Source organism: Branchiostoma lanceolatum, chromosome 19 (assembly GCF_035083965.1).
Source record: "Branchiostoma lanceolatum isolate klBraLanc5 chromosome 19, klBraLanc5.hap2, whole genome shotgun sequence".
NCBI classification, from domain to species: domain Eukaryota; kingdom Metazoa; phylum Chordata; class Leptocardii; order Amphioxiformes; family Branchiostomatidae; genus Branchiostoma; species Branchiostoma lanceolatum.
The window spans coordinates 9,314,219-9,335,312 of NC_089740.1; the positions used below are offsets into that span (position 1 = coordinate 9,314,219).

Genomic DNA, 21,094 nt, shown 5'->3' on the forward strand with positions numbered 1-21,094 from the left:
AAAACGTCAGGAAGATGAGATGCCCATATATACACAAATGTAACCCACGACTTGCCCTGGCGCGCGACTCGGTTCTATGTACACCCGCCGTATATACTTGACATATGTCTACTACAGCCCCAGTCACGTGACTCGCTACCGTACCTCGCTTTAGATTCACGGCTGCAATTTTTCACGGTAGACCGCCTTCAGCACATGACGACCAACTACCATTCACACAATCTTATCATAACTAGATATTCTCCCAATATTACAACCATAACTGAATAGAAAGTATAACAAATAGGAAAAATCCTATGACTTGTTGGACAACTTCACAGTAAGATTACGCCCAAAAGTATCGCGACAATATCAAGATGTACAGTAGCGACCCGGTAGTAGACGAAGGACGGAGTAGGGTTCTTAGACTCGTACTGAGCATGCTCAAACTAGCCTATACTCCAGGCCATCGCTTGGTCCATATATACGTTACGTATCGCCTAATATAACAGCCACTTTAACAGGTACCCCTACCCCCTATACGGACCTCTATATACAGAAAATGAATGAGAAAAGAACGATTAAAAACAATGACTGAGTATTGTAAGTAGGGGTGGTCCACAAATGACTAATTCAAATCTTACTGAACAAACTTTGTTTAACATATTCATGGCACGATGTGCAAGTGAGACCGGGCAACGAGCAAGACAGACTAATCGTTAACAACAACAACGATACACAATTGTGTCAATAGTTAATTTGATGACAACACTTTCTGGTGTTTTAATCCCCAAATCCAGTTAGTGGGCTGTTCTCGGATCGTGACACAGACAATGGGTCTTGTATCAGAGCCGTATGGGACAGAAGCAATCCGTTTAAAGAGGGTTATGAATATGAAAATATGATAAAGAAATTGTCCGAGGCGCCAATTTTTCCGTGTCGTCTGGTTTTGTGATCGATTGAGAGTGATTTGTTCGTGGTATCATCGGGAAAAAATTCTCACGGTGATTTTTTGAGTGATGTACACCTCATATTTGGGGGGGGGGGGTCGCCATCTCTTTATCCTAGTCTCAATAAGACCCTTTGGGCTGCTAAAATTCAATCATGGCGTAGCTAGATAATCAAGGAGGTTAAAGAGAGACCTCGTTGAATATACGTTAGTACAATTGTAGTAAATCTGCTGTCCCTTTTATGATATAGGCAACGATTCAGTATCCTCCAATTGGTCAATGCAATAACTTATTATGACAGTAACGCCAATGACGATAGAGTGTTATGAAGTATGTCAGAATAGGTCAAATCATGCCTCCTCCCCATTCCTAACGTTGGTGATCCCCTGTCAGCCCTGAACCGTAGCCTCTACCAGGCTCCAGAGGCGGCTATAAAGAGTCGAAATTGGCCAAACAGACAGTACAACATGCAAGAAGAGTCAGTCTGCTATAAGGGTACAGTGATGGCTTTTGACCCTTTCTCCGTAGCCGACGCCCTTACATACTATTCACTTTATTTGGCTAATTTCTACTATTTTTTCATCCATCCGCGGAACCTGATAGAGGCTACTGAAACCGTGCACACTATCGTTTGAAATCTTGTCAGACGACATTTGACTCTCCCGTCCTAGAACCTGACCCGCCCGCTCGTCACCTTGGGGATCTACATAATACCCTAGGGTTCGGCCGCCCCCTCCCTCTGAGCAAATTCATTATTTATCAAGATGATCAGACGACAATGTTGCACTTTGGTCCTAATTGACTCAATTGTTGAATTTCCCACAAGAAAAGTAGAGGCTCGTTTTCTATTGGAGTGGCGGGAAATTCTTCGTCGTTGTGAAGAGTGATTCATCTTGTGTTTCCTTACACCAACGGCGCAGGAAGTGGTTACGTCATAATCAGACGACTTTCTTTTGCTCCAATTCCAGACAGCATTAAGCTTAAACTGCATACATATCTATGTACTGTAGGCATTCATTTTAAAAAGATAGAATGGTATTTAATAGGTTTCTCCTGTTCCCGTAACCTGTTGAACGCCTGGTGAACTTGATCTTGAAACTGATAGCGGAATGTTCCTTTAAAACCTTTTATTTTGTCTTTTCCAAAAGCGCCATAACTTTGTCAATTTTTACGCACCGTTTAGGGACCAAGCGCCTGTAGTTGGCCTGGAATTTCAAGAATGTATCAAGTCGTTCTAAATCAAGTTTGGATTGATTGGAATTGATCCGCTGACCCTGTAAATACATCAATTCATTATTTACAAAAGCAAGATTTTTCAAGGCTTCTACTAAGTGTGTCCTTGGAAAAGCCAATAGAATCTATTTCTGTCAGAAATTTGTGGTACACGGGATATAAGATCATGTTATAGAATGATGATATATTCGTTTTACGTCTACTATCTTGAAGCTCAATTCTAAGATCATATGTCAACGCCTGCTTTCAAGAAGCCATCTGACATTCATATCTTTCAACAGGCCTGTCCTGCTTTCCAGTTGTAAAGTGAGGTTTCGAGTGACTAATTTTGATATACGATCTCTGTAGATGTTTGCCATAGCGGCCAATCTAGTCTAATTCATAACCTAGTATTGGACCCGACTAGAAAGGGATGTTACAGTGGGAAAATGTTTTTCGAGGTTGCGTTATAAGTATCCAATATTCCTTAGTACTTATGTGTAGTCTCGATCAGGTCCTGGTCTTCTGAAGATGTGTCAGTTGTTAGCTACTCAAATGAAGGAGGACACATGACTCACTTCTAACCCATTGAAGGCTACCTGGTGATGTTCAGGACAGTAGCCCTCTGTGCTCCAAGGTTACATTTCGCGATGTGAAAATTCGAGGGAAATGGAGGGGCGGTAAATGAAGAAAGAAACAGAGAAAGGTAAATGATGTCAGACTTGCTCCGGTCCCACTGATGATAAAAGTGGCATAAAGTCTAATACTTGTAGGAGAAAGAGGAAACTAGCCTGCATGCCAGTCTTGAAGTTACAATCTCACTGCTGACAAGACTGACACCCAGGCTAGGACTAGGCAGAGAGAACTAGCCTGGATGCCAGTCTTGCTCCGCTTCTACTGCATAAGACTGGCATCCAGGCTTAGAGTAGTAAGCGAAAAAAGAAACTAGCCTGGATGCCAGCCTTGTTGGCCTTAGTCCGCTCCTACTGATGAAAAGACTGACATCCAGGCTATAGGATGAGGAAGAAAAAACTAGCCTGGGTGCCAGCCTTGTTCCGCTCTCACGGCTATTATCAGAACAGGACTGACATCCAGGCTAAGACTTGTACCAAAGAGAAAGAAGAAACTAGCCTGCATGCCAGTCTTGCTCCGCTTCTACTGCAAACAAGACTGGCATCCTGGCTAAGAGTAGTACGCGAAAAAAGAAACTAACCTTGTTGGCCTTAGTCCGCTCCTACTGCTGAAAAGACTGACATCCAGGCTATAGGATGAGGAAGAAAAAACTAGCCTGGGTGCCAGCCTTGTTCGGCACTCACGGCTATTATCAAAACAGGACTGACATCCAGGTTAAGACTTGTATCAATGAGAAGGAAGAAACTAGCCTGCATGCCAGTCTTGCTCCGCTTCTACTGCAAACAAGACTGGCATTCAGGCTAAGAGTAGTAAGAGAAAAAAAAAGAAACTAGCCTAGATGCCAGCCTTGTTGGCTTTTGTCCGCTCCTACTGCCATAAAGACTGACATCGAGGCTAGGATGAGGAATAAAAACCTAGCCTGCATGCCAGCCTTGTTCAGCTTCCACTGGAAATGCTGACATCTAGGCTAAGACTATACTAGCAGAGAAGAACATATCCGCTAGCCAGGATGCCAGTCTTGTTCCGCTTCTACTGCAAGTAAGACTTGCATCCAGGCTAGGACCAGTAGCCCAAGGAGTCTGATAGAGACTAACCGCATATATTGAAAGGTTTTGAATCTAATTACATGTACCTGACAAACTGTGTGCTGTCTTCATCGACCCCATTCTGTCATTTCATATTGTTTTTCCGGGCTATCTCATCTATAGTGTTAAGTTTCATCTGGCCAGGAAAGAGGGAGGACGGGTTTAGATGTTAAAACTAATAAGCACCTGTCAGTAAGAACATTGTTAACATTTGACGGTTACCATTTCTCAAGCATCCTAGAAGCTGTGGTCCAGGCATATAGTCCACTTCGCTTCGGCTAGATTTTGTCCCTTTCTCTTACAGCCTTTAAAGTGAGAACTGATAGATGAATTTAGACTATTCTTTCAATACGTTCTCAAAAATGAGACGTAGGAGGGGGCGTCCCCATAGACTGGTACGACTGGAGAAAAAAAACTTTGGGAAAGAGAAGGACGCTTCCAAAATTCATCTAGTTTATCCTTGATAACAAAGATAATGGTTGCTTGCCAGCCCAGGCACCTAGGCATTAAAGAACCTGGCCTATGTTGAAAATCGGGGATCAGAATTGGCTCCAAAAATAGACGCCAGCCTCCTAGAAGTCAGCAAAGTAGGCTAGCTCGCCATTGAAATGAGTATAAACGAAGTTGGTTAGCTGTATTAACTGATCACGTATCTCCTCACAAATATGTCATCATGTTAACATGCGCATGCATTCGAGCTTCTGAACATTAAAAAACATAAATGGGTTATTCAGGTTGATTCAAGCATTTCAACATTCCTTGCATGAGATCATAATCGCACAAATTAGGGGAACAAGCCCAGCCGGACGTGAAAAGTTCGCCAGTGCGCATCGTCTGCATCTCCCCTATAATTTCCCGCCAAAACTTCGTGCTAATGACACGTTAAATATGACTCAAACTTCACGGGTTTCAAAAGATTAAACAAGGTGTGAACAATCCACAGAAGAGTTCGGTTGATATTCATCTGGAGCGATGTCTAAGTAGCTACTGACCCCTGCCCCCCAGGCAAGGCAACCCCGCCATCAATCATGACGTCGTAACAATAGAACAAAAAATCAGACGACATTTTGGCTCAGACCGCCATGACAGTGGCTCGGAGCGTCTTCGTTGGTGGTATCAATAACACGATAAAACACGAATGACTGGACAAGGGCGATGGCCTCTTGTTGTCTAGTCACTTTATTGTACCCATTGTTCTTTCATTCCTGACCTAATAAAAACAGTTTCTACTTTTGACGGTTTATATTCAAACATTTGTGAATATCAAAAGGGAGGAATGTTTAAATTGTTTTGCCCCTTACACGAGCACATTTATTTCGTGTCAATGAATAAACACAGAGGATTTAATGAGGCCTTGGATAAACAACATCGATAGCCCCCCGTCGTGGATAACTTTCAGGTAACCTTCAAAAGTTGTGGGAGGGGGGCGGTGTGTTCTTTTTGGAAGAAACAACAACAAAATAGTGAATCTTTACAACCGGTGGTATAAAACTAGGGCATTTTAATCAGCACAACATTTATCAAAGAACGTTGAAAAACACTCCTTGAGTTCAATAAGAAGGGTTTTGGGGGGCTGAATAATGCATGGTAGCGTCAAATCACAAATTACAGCGATCACATTTCAGTAAAACCAAGGAGGTTTTATTGACAATATTCAATCACTTTTAGTACTTTTCATTGGCCAAGGTCTCCCGAAAAATTAGGATGAAAATCCATCCAGAACTTCTTGAGATACGTCCTCTTCGAACAAACAAACAAAACGCTATGAACACATAGCCTTACAGGTTGTTATAGGAGGGAAGACAGAGAAGCGGACCACTGTAAAGCCACACGTTACGCGAATAGCACTGAGCTGAACCTTACATCTAACAATGGGGTGAAATAGTCCCATAGCCATTTTGAGGCCTTAGGGCGGCTGGTTTTTATCCACTGTGTCTAGGGCAAGGCATTGGAGAGTGGAGCCCATCGCGGAAAGAGTACTAGTTCCACCGCACTTTACTTCTCCAACCGAAGTACTAGTCAGGTACCAATTCTTACACCTAGGTGGAGTGAGAAAGGTCGTGTAGAGTTTCATTCCCAAGGGCACAATGTCTAATGGCAGGAATCGAACCTGTGACCTCTCGATCTCGGGTCCGTCGCCTAGCCACTCGTCCATTCGACGCCACAAAACCTTACATCTGCTTGGAGATACGTTTACCGCACTAACAATGTCTGAATAAAGATAAAGATCTCTTTAAAAATGTTCTTGAGGGACGTTTTTGACAGGTAGTAGCGAAGGTCTTTCGTGTCGGAACAAGGAGGTTGGTCGGAGTTCATCCACTAACAGAATGGGATCAGCTGGCGCCGACATTATCTATTTATGAAACAACTCAGACAAATTGTAGTCTAAATGTCAACGGCCTTCTAGATTTAAAACAATCGTGCGTTTTTCGTCAATTCTTTACCAAACTCTGGAGTAAGGATTGATCATTTTCCGCATTAAATATAAAAATTTACGACACATTATTGAGTGGGGATGCATCAGCTCCTTCAAATAATTAAACTGAAAAAGCACCTAGTTTGAAAATATTTATCCTACACTCCTTTGGGTCATTTTTGTGACTTTTTGTGTTTTGAATCAGTAAACGTAAAAAGGAGGATGAATACCACCTCATCATGGCTCATGGCACTGCCCTCACGGTTAAGATCATTGTTATGTTTCAATCCGGGTTTTTCAAAGTCTAATGTTCTTTACAGTAACAATATCCGCACATGAAACAACGTCTTTTTATGTGTACATGGAAACACAAAACGCTGTGCAACATTTATGGATCAATGACAAAGTATTAGCCTCCGGCGCTTAACTTCTGCAAGTAAAAGAACCCAATACACTGATTGAGAGGAGAAAGGGTAAGCCGGCACCGGTGTGCTTGGCCAAAAATGCGAGCCGTGGCGAAACCGCATTGAACTACTAGCTACTTGAAAAAACATCATGCTTTGCGCCGGCGACTACTATACCTTTATCTTGTGAGAAAACATATCTATTATTTCGTTTGGCCCACAGAATTAAAAGCCTACAGAGAGATACGTGATAGACAGATAAATCACTGTGATTTTCAAACATGATTAGAGTCGTCTGTGATTATGATAGGTTCTCCTCCCATGCCATCATACCAGCCTCCCAACGGACATCCGGGAACTCCTCGTCCCTCAGGACTAGTCCATTAAAAGGGCTGAAGAGGGGCGGTCAGGGATACATTTCTTTATCTCCTTTACGTTAGATTTCAATTGCTATCTATCTTTTAAACAATTCATTTGTAAAAATGTTGCTTCGTTTGTGGAATTCTTTGGTTGAAAATGGTCTCTTGGCGATCTTGCGCAGTTAAGGTTTGTACCGAAATGTGACGTACCAATTCTATCTATGACAATTTGAAAGTAAAATTTTAAAATGATTTGGGATATACAAGTATTTTACAGAAACTGCAGCAAACTCTATAAAGCCATCTCTTTAGCAAGTCCGAAGCATGGTTGCCATTCGTTCAGTATCATAATTTTCCACACTTCCTATATTTTCATTTTAGTGCCTTTGGCTCAAACATTCTGAGAAGACCTTTTCTTTAAGATTAGGGACATCAAATAGGGACATCAAAAGGGACATGAGACTTATCAATTTCCGCCTCACCGGACACTCGGGTAGTCAAGGGGTCATTTTATGGCTATATCGCAGTCACCGACTGTTCGTGGTATGACCTACATAACCACGAAACCACTGTTAGAAATTGAAACGCACATATTCTACTCACAAAAACTGCAGCGTCTGCTTACCTCCCTTTTAGGTTTTTATCTCCATGAAAAATGGAGATATTGTTTTGGCGTGTCTGTGTGCCTGTGTGTCTGTCTGTGTGTGTGTGTGTGTTTCCGAACTATTGTAGTCAGCATAACTCAAGAACCTCTGGATGGATTACGATGATATCTGGTATGTGGGCGGGTGTTGTGGAGCCGAAATTCATGGTCGATTTTGGGCCCCCTGGTATGTGACCTTGGTACTGCAGCAGAACTTCAGTTTTCGTATATTTTGAACTGGACGTGCTATGGTCTTGTTTGACGTAGAAACGTTTCCTTTTAATTTTCCGGCCGTTGAAAAATGGAAAAGAGTCTGAAAGCAACAACGAATGAAATGTTAGCTTGAAAGTTCATCTTATGAAATGCTTGCTGGTACAGTTGTTTATACACGTCCACGTCACAAAATCCTAACAAGGCGACGGTTGACAGTTATTTGAGAGGCTAACAAGTCTAGCATGACATAAAAATGCCACAATAGTCTGCGGCGCAACTGTTCCTATCTGTCAATGTCTAACGAGGAGACAGTTATTTTTATTGGCAGTTATTTGAGTGGCTGACAAGTCTAGTATAACAAAAATATGTAGAACAGTTCTGTGGCGCAACGTTTCCTATAAATCACTGTCACATTTTTCTAACAAGCGACAGTTATTTTCATTGGCAGAGCGGGTGAGACGTCTGGTATGGCAAATTTCGTCAACGAGGGTCTGTGGCGCAACGGATAACGCGTCTGACTACGGATCAGAAGATTCCAGGTTCGAATCCTGGCAGACTCGATTTTTGTTTTAAATGATATGAAACGTTGACAGAATACACTTATACGCTTCTACTTAATGCGTGCGCGTACGTGTGTGTCTGTGTGTGTGTGTGTGTGTGTGTGTGTGTGAGAGAGAGAGAGCGTGCGTGTATGTGTGTTTGTGCGCGCGTGTGTGCCTGTCTGTCTTTGCGCACTGTAGCCTTTATATGTTCTGTCTTAGCGGTTTTCGGCATGTTCTACCAGAGGGGTGAAGTCTGCTATGTCGGATTATCTTTTTGCTGACTGCATGATTATCACGCTTAAATGTTTACCACATAGAGCTTATCCCAATTCCAACAGTCTTCAATACGAATCATATGGATCTACTAACTAGCTCTCCAAGAGGGATATAGATATGTGAGATATCAGTACCATCTGTAGCCCATGTTGTGGTTGTTTTCTTACCATTACATCTTTAGTATCTCTTAAATCCTTGATGTTATCTAGGATTTCCTCACAACGGGAATCTTCGACTGATACATAAACAATAGAACAGACGATAGTGCAGGAAAAGAATGTACTTTGGAAGAGGAATAGAAAGAAACGTGAACAACTCGAAATTTAAAGATGTAGGAAAACACACAAAAGTCTTCATACCTCTAAAAAAAGTCTGGCGTCAAATGCCCTAGTGGCTAGGCTAGCAGAACCGAGAACGAGAGGTCATGGACGTATTCTTCACATCCCCATTCCTGGCTAGACGTTTATTTTGCCCTTTGACTTTATACAACTTTCCTTACTCCACCCAGGTGTAAAAATGGGTACCTGACTTCGGTTGGGGAGGTAAAGGGCAGTGGAAGGAGAGGAATAGGCTCCACCTTCAAATACTGTGCCCTAGACGCAGTGGATAATAAGCCACTGCCCCTACGGTCTCAAAAAGGCTCTGGAACTACCTTTTCCTTTTCATAACACTGAGCCTCACCCAACGTCTGCTTGGAGAGCATGCCTCGTAACTCACCAGTTACCCACTGTTCGGAAAACAAACCTGCGAGCAAACATGTTCAGACATCTTGAAAGTGTCCATTGTTGTTCCGGTGATGTATGCCTCACCCACTGAGTCTGATAGAGTTGTCGAACGGCTCTACACTTGACCTTACTCTGTGGGAAGGGGAACGAGGGTCAAATGTTCGGTAATAAATATCACAATGGGCGCCCTGATGCTGTCGTCTGCAGCTCAGGCGTTACCATGGAGATGACTGAGACGTTTGGCGGGAAGTGTCACCAACTGGGGTGGTATGCTCTTGAAGTTTGACTCTGTTAGAAACGTTATACTCAAAAGTACGGAACTAGAATGCTCAAATGTGCATGTGTTTGGGGACAATCAGATGACGACAACAAAAATGCTTAGTTCAGATAGTTCTCTCATGCAAGAGATCTCGTTCAACCTTCAACTTACTACTTGTACTTGATTAGGTCTCCTCATCATCTGAGTGGCCTGCGTCAAGGCTTCGTCTTTGACGTCTCGCTACCAATCTCCGCCATTCTACGTCGGGCCATTCTAGGCCTTTGGGCCATTCTGGGCCATTCAACCTTCAACTGTCACGGTAAATACAACCTTTTTGTAAATCAGTTTGTTTCGATAAATTACGTAACAGTGTGAAAGCGTTAAAATCCTGCATAACTTCAGTCAATGTATTAAACTTAACATGTACATGTACTTTTTATCCACGTCTGTCTCTAGTTGCTAGAAGCAGTCGGACCGATATATACTGCAGTGAAATCGTGCATTGCAGTAACCTGAAGTGACGGTAAGAGCTTTGCGAAAGAAGATGACATGATACTGAAAGATACGGCCTGTCTCATTTCATTGTAGCATGCATGCCAGGACAGCTAGTAAGCGCTTTGTTTGGATAGCAAGTTAGCAACCTTCATTGATAAAATGCGACACGTGTAATTTTCATCGCTGCCTTTGAAAGGCCTTCCTCTAATTCTCCAGCATCCTTCCCAGACCTTCAACTGTCAGATTATCGCTTTCTTTGGTGAAATGATCACAGGCGAACATCTCCAACTCCCTCCTGAGTACTGGAAATAATTCAAATCCCTTACAGGTGTGGTATCATGACCTTACAACGGGGGCTACAATTTTGACAATGTAAAGCTGTCATGCACACACACATACACGCACGCGCACGCCACGCACACACACACACACACACACACACACACACACACACACACACGCACGCACGCACGCACGCACGCACGCACGCACGCACACACACACACACACACACACACACACACACACACACAAGGGCATAAAGTCAAACCAGTTTACAGTACTAGTGACCACCAGGGACATAAAGAAAATGGTCATAGCCGTCGGGGGGGGGGGGGGGGGGCACTGTGGCCAGGATTGTAATGCTTGAGTCAATGGGGGAAATAATGTAAGCCTTAAAACCACCTAGAAGTGTCCACAATGGCCAGGGGGCCTTATGCAGAAGTGGACACTTGCACATGTTTGACTGTAGCTTACGTCAGCTATAGTGTTATGTTTACACTTTGTGAAATTGCTTTCATTAAGCTTTATCAAGGTACCTACATGTACCTCTTCGTTCTAAAATACGATGTCAAATAGAAAATTTGAATGTTAAGGTACTTTTGTACTTTTCATCATGATGTTCTCATGATATCTTTTCAAACATGCGGCACACGATCAGGACTTGTATATCTCCTCACTTCATCGGATCAGAGGACCGTCAGCCTTTCAAGATGTCACCTTGTCATACACGCACTTCAATTTCAAGGAACGTCTAACACTAAGGCTTTTCAAGATGTACAACACGCAGAGACTGCTAATGTTCATGGACTGACTGTGGATGAAAATAAGCTTCTTTTGAAAGTTTTCCAGAATATTTTTTCCATCTGTTACAAAGGTTATTGTACCTTCTGTCACCGTCACACAAGATTTGTGAAAATACGCATTTTTGAGGCACCTTTCATAGATTCCTGTCTTTTCGACAAACAGTAGGCTTTATCATTTTGTCCTACAACATTTTCCATCTGTTATTTCTGTTGTTGGACCTTCTGTCACCGTCACAGAAGATTTAGCTTGTCAGAACACATCCCCTGAGCTGTAAACACCTACAGGGAGGCAGGCAACCTCCACGGACCGCCCACAGTTTTCGAACCTTTGAGCCTGACCTCTGAAGACATCATGGCGATGTGGAAAACGAGATTAGGTCTCGCACAGTATGAATCTGACACCGAGACCTTTGACCTGGGTGGGGCATGCTGGGAGCCTGCTGCGAACGAATTATTTGGTAACAGACGTGAACTTTTCGTCAGAAATGTCACTTGGAACACCTAAGGGTTAGCCCAAGGTCACGACACGCAATGAGAGGTCCTTGTAGTTGTTGTTGGAGGTCATAATGGTGGGCACGACAAAACAGGTGGATGGGTCTCTCACCGACGTTTCACAACGGCTAGCCTAAACCCATTCGAAAGAGTATGACAAAAAGAAGTGGCATGCATGATGATTACAATGCTGACTTATAATGCTTTATGTATGAAATCAATTAAAATCGAAATAACCGTCAGCCCAGTGATAAAGCTATCAAAAATAGTTCTGACCCCCACATGATGATGAGGACTTTGATGCATTTGCATATAATCATAACGTTCATTTATGACACCAAACATCACCTACACCTACTGATGACATTTTCCCGTTCAAGAAGGTACAACATGTAACTTCACGTGTTCATCATTTAGTTAGGTCAAATTGAAAGCCGCGAGGCTTTTCAGATTTCTTAGATCATTTCCGAGTGGAAGATAGAATCACCAAGGTCAAAACCACTTAATCCCTCAAGGTCAAACGGTTTATGTGTGTGCCCAACATACCGTCTCGACTTTCATTGGCAACGCATGTTTTGCGTTTTATTAAGCCTGGTTTTGCCGAAGACTTTACGAAGATTATCATGCTATAAGATTAACTTGTACCGATAACCTTGTGAAAAATTGATTTCAAGAAAATATTTTTTTTTAGCTAGGTAAGGAAGCTAACTTAAATAACACAGTTGCTCTTGAAATGTGTCGAACGAAGGATTGAATGGGAACTTTGGGAAGACAATGTACTGAGAGACCGCTTGCCCACTGTGACCAACGGACCAATTTAACGACCATAGAACAACGTAAGTTAGGACTGACTACTTGACAGGTAGATTTCACTACGTATACGTGAGGCGGACTCACGAACGATGGGCCGACTTACGAAAAGACAGACAGACAGACTGACTGATCGAAGGATGGACGGGCGGACGGGCCGACCGATTACTGCGACAAAGAGCGCCGCCATAGAATTCGTTTGACAGTCTACACTTCAGGTCAGCTGGGTTGATTTGCTACAGAAAGAAACACAGCACTTGTCAGGAATCAAATTCATAAGAACTGAGAAGAAAGTCTCACGTCTAGCATATTAAAGAATCCACCACACTTGATAAGAGTAGGGGTCATTTCAGCTCAGGTGTGAGTGGATCAAATCTATCAGCCTGGTCGATGTTACACAGCTTGTACTTACTATGCATAACTAAAGTGTGTTACGTAGTTAACCTATCATTCGAACAGACATACAAACAAAACCGATAAACAAACAAATTTGTCTTCAGTTTACTTGTTCCAAAAGTCAATCTGTGCTTCATTTGTACGAGTCTTTTATCCACATGTGTGACTTATATACCCCTGTCACACAGCGGGAAAATCGGTCGGCAGACGAGTCTGTGAGCTCTAATTCTACATGACGTTTTCGGCAGTAATACGCCCTACGTTCTCTCGATGTTTAGAGATCGGTCGATGTTCGCAAGTCCCACAGGGCCACAGCTCCATCAAAAGTGATGGGGTAGATTTCCAGGTGAAAATACGTTCGAGTCTAGTCTCTGGTGATTTTTAAATTCGGCGCCTGACTTTCTGGCGATCAAGAAATTCGGCCGAAGCTGGTCGACTGTGTGACAGGGGCTTAACTTCGGGTGGATCATGCCATGACGCGACAGTCTCGCCCGAGTAGCTTCACGTACACCAGCACTTCATTAACGGGGCAAAAGGTCCTCCTCCTTCAAAACACGATAGACATCTCCCTGTCTCTAATCTCACAGCGAAACTCAGACACCATTTCATTACTTGATTAACCCTCTTGACCTGCCTAACACAAAACGAGCTTAGCTTGAAGAATGCGCAAGGTAGAGAAAATATCTGTTCAAGGCTTAAAGTCTACAACTGTATTAGGGAAGCTAAGATTTCTTCCTTCGCCATCATTAGACTGTGTCTATAGATAAGATTCAGAAAACGAGGCCTTCAAGTCTGACTACGCCGTATAAGTCCTGGCTTAGACGCAAATGGATTAGACTAATCCGAGAGGAATTTGATGAATGATGAATGAAAATTGTTTGATGTTTGGAACTCATTTCATGGTCACAACAACATGGGGTTAGGAGCGAAAGTTATTTACCCATGAAATCACTTTTGTTTTATCTTCGTATAGTTGGTGTAAAATGCACTATCTTTAATTGAAACGTGTTGTAGTTTTTCCTGTCGTCAAAAAGTACTAGATTTTCGAATTGACCAGGTACCTAGCTTGTCAAGATATGCTTTTGAGAGGTTGTCAAGATTTGCTTTTGACCTTTCTTTTTCTTATCACAGACAATTGTGACGTCTGAAACATGTTATTAAGTCGTCTGCAAAACTACAGTAAGACATCGAAGCACTGAAACGATAAGACATTGCCAGAGCGTCCATACTTGCCATTGTGCCTTTCTGTAAGGTTGAGAACTTACCAAGGCCTCCCAAGCTTTTTTTTAAAGTCCGCAACTTTTCGTAAGATGGAATCCTGTCTTGCCGGCCAAACACACAGGATCTCCATAAGAAGCATAGATACGACTTTCTTTAGGGGGATGATTATTTTTATCACTTAAACAGTCAAGTCGAGTTCAACACGTAAACATGATCATCAAGGTCTGACATCAAGACTTCCATGGAGAATCAATTTTCGTCGAATCCGTGGAGGTCCCGAATGCGCCGCCTGGTTCTGTTTTCACGGTCGTCTGTTTTAAGATGGCCGCCCGACCCTCCAGGTGTGGGAGGCTAATCGTTAGGTCATAAAGTTCGCGTGACCTTGACATAACCTTCGCGACTTCGGGCGTTCTTAAACCAGCGGGGACGGGCACATGATTGAGTGGGAGTATCCCCCAACTTCTTGTTCACACGTGAAGAGCAATTTGTACAAAAGTGCCCTTCCGCGAACCTCCTATGCACCATACTGTGACAGAACTATTTTACGAGACTTGATGTTTCGAAGTCAGGTGTGAGGCATATATCACTCCGCGGTCCCCAACTGGTTTAAAAACCAGTCAACAAGTTTTCATCACATCAAAAAGGAATGTCGCCACTTGTTGATAAGCGACTTAATTCATTTGGCGTGAACGGTTAAATGTGAAATTCTGTGGATTCCTTTTGGACTAAATGGTAGATTTGTATATCTCAACTTCTATCAGTTGCAAGTTTCTTAATGACACCGTGCGGTACCTTCCAGTGCTATAGCTTAATGGCGACAGGTGAAAGAAAACGTTAAATGTAATCTAGAATGCTAGTACTATCCTTGGAAAGATCTCTCATCGATAAGTGTGATGGGTTCTTTAACGCCGGTGCTCAAGGGGTGCCTCTCCTCAAACACGGGGCCTTTGGCTTTACGTCCCATCTAACTGAACCTAGGTACTCATTTCAACACCTGAGTCGAGTGAAAAAAACTTCGCGTAAAGTGCCTTTTCACACACATGGTAACCTGCAACAAACCAAACCACAATGTTGACATGTCACCTCAGGCCCGTGGCACCTAGAAAAGTATCTATCTAAGAGGATATGACTGAAACAAATCAATGCAATGTCCATTGTTAATAATGTTAATATAAATTGATAATGTTCTCTTTCCTGTCTTACAGCTGGAAGAACGTCTTGGAAGTTGGAGATGTGACCGAGACAAATCATTTCCATCCGGGACATCCTCCCCACTTGTATCCCGGATGAAAGGGACGGACAGACGGATAACTAAGCGGAAAATACAGACCATAGTCGTCCCAGCGGAGGGAGGCAGAAAATGCTGATCTTTTAGGACCGTCATGCCGCTTTAGACCAGATTTGCTACCGGCTACATCTACTCTATCGAGAGTTATCTAATTGACGTAAAAATGTGGTCTAGTTAAGCCTAATCTGCAGAAAATGAATAAAGGGGTCCGCAGTCCTGGCGTCAGCTCTTAGTCCTACAACCTAATAGAATAAGTCGTTATTTTAATCCGTGTTTAAGAGGTGCACAGGTGTGACCCTTGATGTCAAGGTTACGTCCATGACAGATTATCCGATTTCCTTTTCATGATGCTGGTTATTCATTGTGCTTGACAGAATTAGCTTTTTAATCGATATATCAAGTTTCTATGTGATAAAAAAAGAAGGTTGTCTTATCGGTCTGTCAGTGTCTGTTTGTTTGTTTGTTTGTTTATCTTGGTGTGTGTCCGTAGTCATTTGAATATTGTAGATTGATGTGAGGCGGAAGATGGTGTAACCGGTAGGATGGGAAGGTTGGCTTGGTTTGACCCGGGTCTTAAGTTGGTCTCGCGGGCTGGTAGGAAAATGCACAGGCAGAATTATCAAGATATTCACAATACTGAATATAGGAAGAAATTCACAAATACAAATTCGCACATATTTGACGGAGGTATGAGATATTCGATTTTTTGTTCTTGACCCTACTCTACCCTTAAACTTCAGGTTCGGTTATTTTATCCCTATGTCCTGTGTTATAAAGACTGACCAGTGATGATGTTCGTTGTCTCACGTCTGGCTCAATCAGAGAGTGACTGTCGAAGTTCAAAGACAAGATAACATCGTGGGTGGGGAGTGCGCTGGCTGGGTTAAAAGGACATTAAATCTGTCAGGTTTTAGACCCAAATTTCCTTTTACTATGGCCTGGTGTTTCTCAAAGCTGAGACTTCTAGGCTATGCCACTGAGTCTCTACATTACCCAACACGAAATAAAGATATCTCGCTGATGAGGCTTATCTTCAGATTTTCGACCTAAATTTCCTTTTACTACGCCTGGTGTTTCTCAAAGTTGAGATTTCTAGGCTATGCCACTGTGTCTTACCTTGCCCAACACGAAAGAAAGCTATCTCACGGAGTCTTATCTTCGATTCGTTTTCAATTAGAAGTTCGTAGGTTATCTTAGTCAGACTAGGGTTAGTGGGGCACTGGGTTATAAATTGTGAATCTAAAAGGTTGAGTGTGTCTGTGTCTAGCACTAATCTGCAATTAAAAATCACTGCAATGCCTTTAATTTTTTCCTCGACTTTTGTTTTACAATAAGCTATGTAAACGGGCGTTATCTACCATTTTCCTGTTGTAAAACAGTGTTGAACTTTCTCGATGTCCTATTTAAATACGCCATCGGAGGTTCCAACGAGATAGTGTCAGTGTACACGTGCCTTGAGACGTATATAGATGGAGAGAGACACGGTAAGAGGAGAACCTGCGATTCATCAGTTGTTATAAAGATGTCTTTTCTTCTTGATTAGAGGATTATCTTGTCCAGAACAGTGTCAGTGGTGCACGGACATTGGGAGTTGTAGTTGTAATAAGTGAATGCAAGTATCTGCTTTTCATCAGTTGTCTTACAATGTGTGTCTTTCTTGATTTACTACTGTTCTCCAAGTCTATCTCATACAGCACAGTGTAGTGGGGCATTGGGGGTTACACAGATTAAGAGGGCACATAAAGGATAGATCTGGTATTCGTCAATTGAATAACGTTAACAGTACATCTCTATCGATGTCCTGATTTCATATTTCTTAAATCAACAGTTGGGTGGCTATCTTGTACAGGCCAGTGTCAGTGGGAGGGGGGCATCGGGGGATATATTGATCTATGCTTAAGTAAAAGGGGCCCCACCGGGTAGTTGACGTGCTGTTTTTTTTTCACTTTCGGGCGTGACCCTTACGTGGCCCCGTCGGACATCCTGCGGTTGCCGGGCTATTTTTCGGGGCCCCGAATCATTTTTACCCAGACTTAAAATCAACGCGGGGGCCGGTAACAAATAGACTCTGTGAAGTAATCGTGCGAACACCGGGAGGTACCCTTTCGGCAGTCCACCGGGATAAGTTGTGTGTGTACTCGGGGCCCTGCCGGGACTACACCCCCTACGGGCACCGGTACAAATGGAACCGTGGCATAAGAGGGGCACACTCAGAAATGGCAGATCTGGTTTCTATCTATCTAAGTTGAACGACAGTACATCCTATCTTGATTATTTTTTCAATCAACAGTTCGGAGGTTATCTCGTTGAAGATAGAGTCAGTGGGAGGAGACATTGAGAGATGTAGATTGTGATGGGGGAAATCACTCTTCTAGCAGTCCTCCCACTAGTCAAACCCCTAGAGGGAGGGGCTCCGTGGACCCCTGGAATGTGAGAGTTAAATGTGTATCACAAATTAGGGAAGGAGCGGTGTGTATAAAAGTGTAACTTTTCCTCGATTTTTTCAACTAACAGAAGGATTCATGGAAAGTCCGGCAGTGTCAGTTGGGCATAAAGCCCCTGCCATAGCACCACCACCACCGGCCGCCTTCGGCGTGCACCCTGGGCGCGACACCTACACCGGGTTTTGCCCAGTACTGTATAGATAGATAGATAGATAGATAGATAGATAGATAGATAGATAGTGTACAGTCGACGAGCATTGGCCCTACATAGTATATCTGATGATCAACAGTTTGGTGAAGGTAGAGCCTGGAACTGAAACAGGATGACACTCAGGCTACGCAAGAAGTCTAAAACTCGTCAGAGACTCGAGATAGTAGTGTTCACCTGAAAATCTACTCCATCACATTGGACGAGGCTCGGAGACCTGCAGACATCGGCCGATCTGTAACAATCGCGCGATGCTCGAGAGAACACCGGGCGTATTTACAGCCGAAAATACCATTTAGAGCTAGCAGACTCGTCAGCCGATCGATTTTCTGTCTCACGTTGTGACGAACATTAGGAGTTGTAAATTGGATCTGCCTCATATAAGTTGCTATAGCAGTATTGTAGGATGACGCAAAATAAGGTGCAAATGAAACGCATAAGGCGAGTAGTCAGTCTCCTGTCTCCCGGGAATCAAACCCAGACCGCTAGCTCATAAACCCAACGCACTTACCACAAGGCTAAGATGTCCGAACCAGCTAGAATGGTCAGTAGGTAGTGCTTGAACCACACTGTTACAAAGACAACCTGCATCCATCAACAGTTCGTCATTTTGGGATGCGTTCAGACTCTCTAGATGTTTTACTTTTTAACTTAGACGCTAGAGAGCGCTAATGAACGGGCTGCATTTGTCCTGCAGTACCAAATCAATTCACTAGACGGCAGCCTCGCATGGCTTCCTTCACCGTCATTTGGCATCTGCTGTAGCTTGGCTTCTTTATGTTTCGCCAACGAAACATATTGTTTTTGTAAGGTTTCTTCTTCTCCTTCTCCTTCTTCTCCTTCTCCTTCTTCTTCTCCTGTCAAATCTTCAAATCGCTTCTTCTCGGTCGTCCGTCGATCAAATTAGCTGAAATTTGGTATGCAGGTAGAGTATGTGTATACCCCTAGACCCTTTTTAAATTTTTTTGATATAAGTTTTTAAAATGATTTTATGGAGGTTTTTTGGTCATTTTCAGACAAAAGTCGCACATGATGGCCTCCAGTGCCGTGGTGTTGAAACCTGAGGACCTGAAATTTGGTTCAGTTGTGCATTGGATATTTACCCAAAGGACCCTATTATTTTGTTTGGCATACACTACTTCAAAATGATTTATTTTGCAATTTTTTGATGCAATTTTTGGTTATTTTCTGTCGGGGCCAGCAAGAAGTAGGTCATACTGTAACATAAGCCCTCCCATGTCTGGGACTTAAAACCAAGCAGATGTCAGGGGGTACCCCTAGTAATGGTATTACAGAAAGTTATATGTACCTTATGTTACATGGTACGGATGTTATATTTGAGATGTAGGTACCTATAGGAAAGGTGACTATACCATACAATTACTTATGCTAATGAGGACCTAATTCGCATAATGTATGCATAAAGTTGTATGTCCCTTACCGTAAATGCTGCGGATGTCATCTTTGAGATGTAGGTACCTTTAGGAAAGGCGAACACACCAGACCATAAATTATGCTAATGAGGACCTAATTTGCATAATCAATGCATGAAGTTGTATGTCCCTTACCGTAAAAGCTGCGGATGTCATCTTTGAGATGTAGGTACCTTTAGGAAAGGCGAACACACCTGGCCATAAATTATGCTAATGAGGACCTCATTTGCATGATTTATGCGTAAACTTGTAATTCCTTTACCGGAAAAGCTGCAGATGTGAGATTTGACATGTATGTACCGTTAGCAAAAGTGATCACACCTGGCCATGAATTATGCTAATGAGGACCTCATTTGCATAATTCATGCATAAACTTGTATTTCCCTTACCGTGACAGCTGCGGGTGTCCTCTTTAAGATGTAGATACCATTAGGAAAGGTGAATGCACCTGGCCAAAAATTATGCAGAAACTTGGATTTGCCCAGGAGTTATTTTGGAACAGCCCACTTCTTGCATGAGGAGTATGGGCGAAACATCCTGAATTTGCTCTTAAAGCAAATGACGGCCAGTCTAGTTGGAATCAATCTTCGCTGTCCTACTCGTACATTATATCGAAATAAAGAGTGGCAAAACATTATAAATAAATATCTTTAAAAAATGTTTCATACCTTAAATCTTAAGTCTTTTTAATAAATGAATTTATTTACATTTGACTACAGAATGTGTATCCTTGGGCTTACCTAACAGCAACATGTACTCCAGATAATTAAAAATAAAATTTTAACAGCTCTTCTTATTAATCAATAATTTGTCAATGCCGCTATTTTGCCCTTAACGTATTCCCCTGCAGTGATTTGTTTGTATTTGTCCGAACCATCCAGACAAGTGATGACAGCATCATCATTCGGGTTCACGAAGAAAGCGATAGAGCGGCGGGTAACTTTCCGGTGTTCCTCAGTATCCGGTATAACCACGCGATGTTTCTAGAAAATACAAAAATGGACAAAGCTAGAAATAAGTATTTGCTAGCAACTACAGGTAGCTTTGTGTTTTATTGTTTTTATAATTGTAATTAGGTGACATTATTTGTAGAAGTGAATATAACATGTTGATGATGTTGTTATTGAGTACTATTAATGTCTAGAACTTCTAGGCTGTACAGAAGCGCTGACTAGAAATTCATGACGGTACTGCAGCCTGGAAGAGTTTTGCCTATTAGTTGACAGAAATGTGTGGGCAACCAGAAGGTATCAAAATTCCAAGATTGCTGCGCCCATTGAGCGGAAAATCGTGAAATAATTTTTGCTTGTCCCAAACCTTTTATAATGGGGGTGTCTGTGCAGTACGTATTTATTGTTGTACACAATATGAGAATCGAAAGATGCCACAACTTTTCCGTCCTTTGATTGGCTCAACACTAGCTTACAAAGAATATATTCTGCCTTCCGAAAATAGTTTCATCAGGTTGGTAGAACGTAGGATATTTGGAAAAACGTTAGCAGGTGAGATTACCTGGTTCTGTAAAA

At 42.6% G+C, this 21,094-nt stretch overlaps 1 protein-coding gene and 1 non-coding gene across 2 annotated transcripts in view; one reads left to right on the forward strand and one right to left on the reverse strand.

The window, feature by feature from the left end:
• Positions 1-21,094, reverse strand: part of LOC136425980 (uncharacterized) — a 48,085-nt gene that overhangs the window by 25,164 nt on the left and 1,827 nt on the right. The window lies entirely within an intron of this gene.
• Positions 8,382-8,454, forward strand: Trnar-acg (transfer RNA arginine (anticodon ACG)). Its single transcript has one exon. It is a non-coding gene; the product is annotated as a tRNA-Arg (tRNA).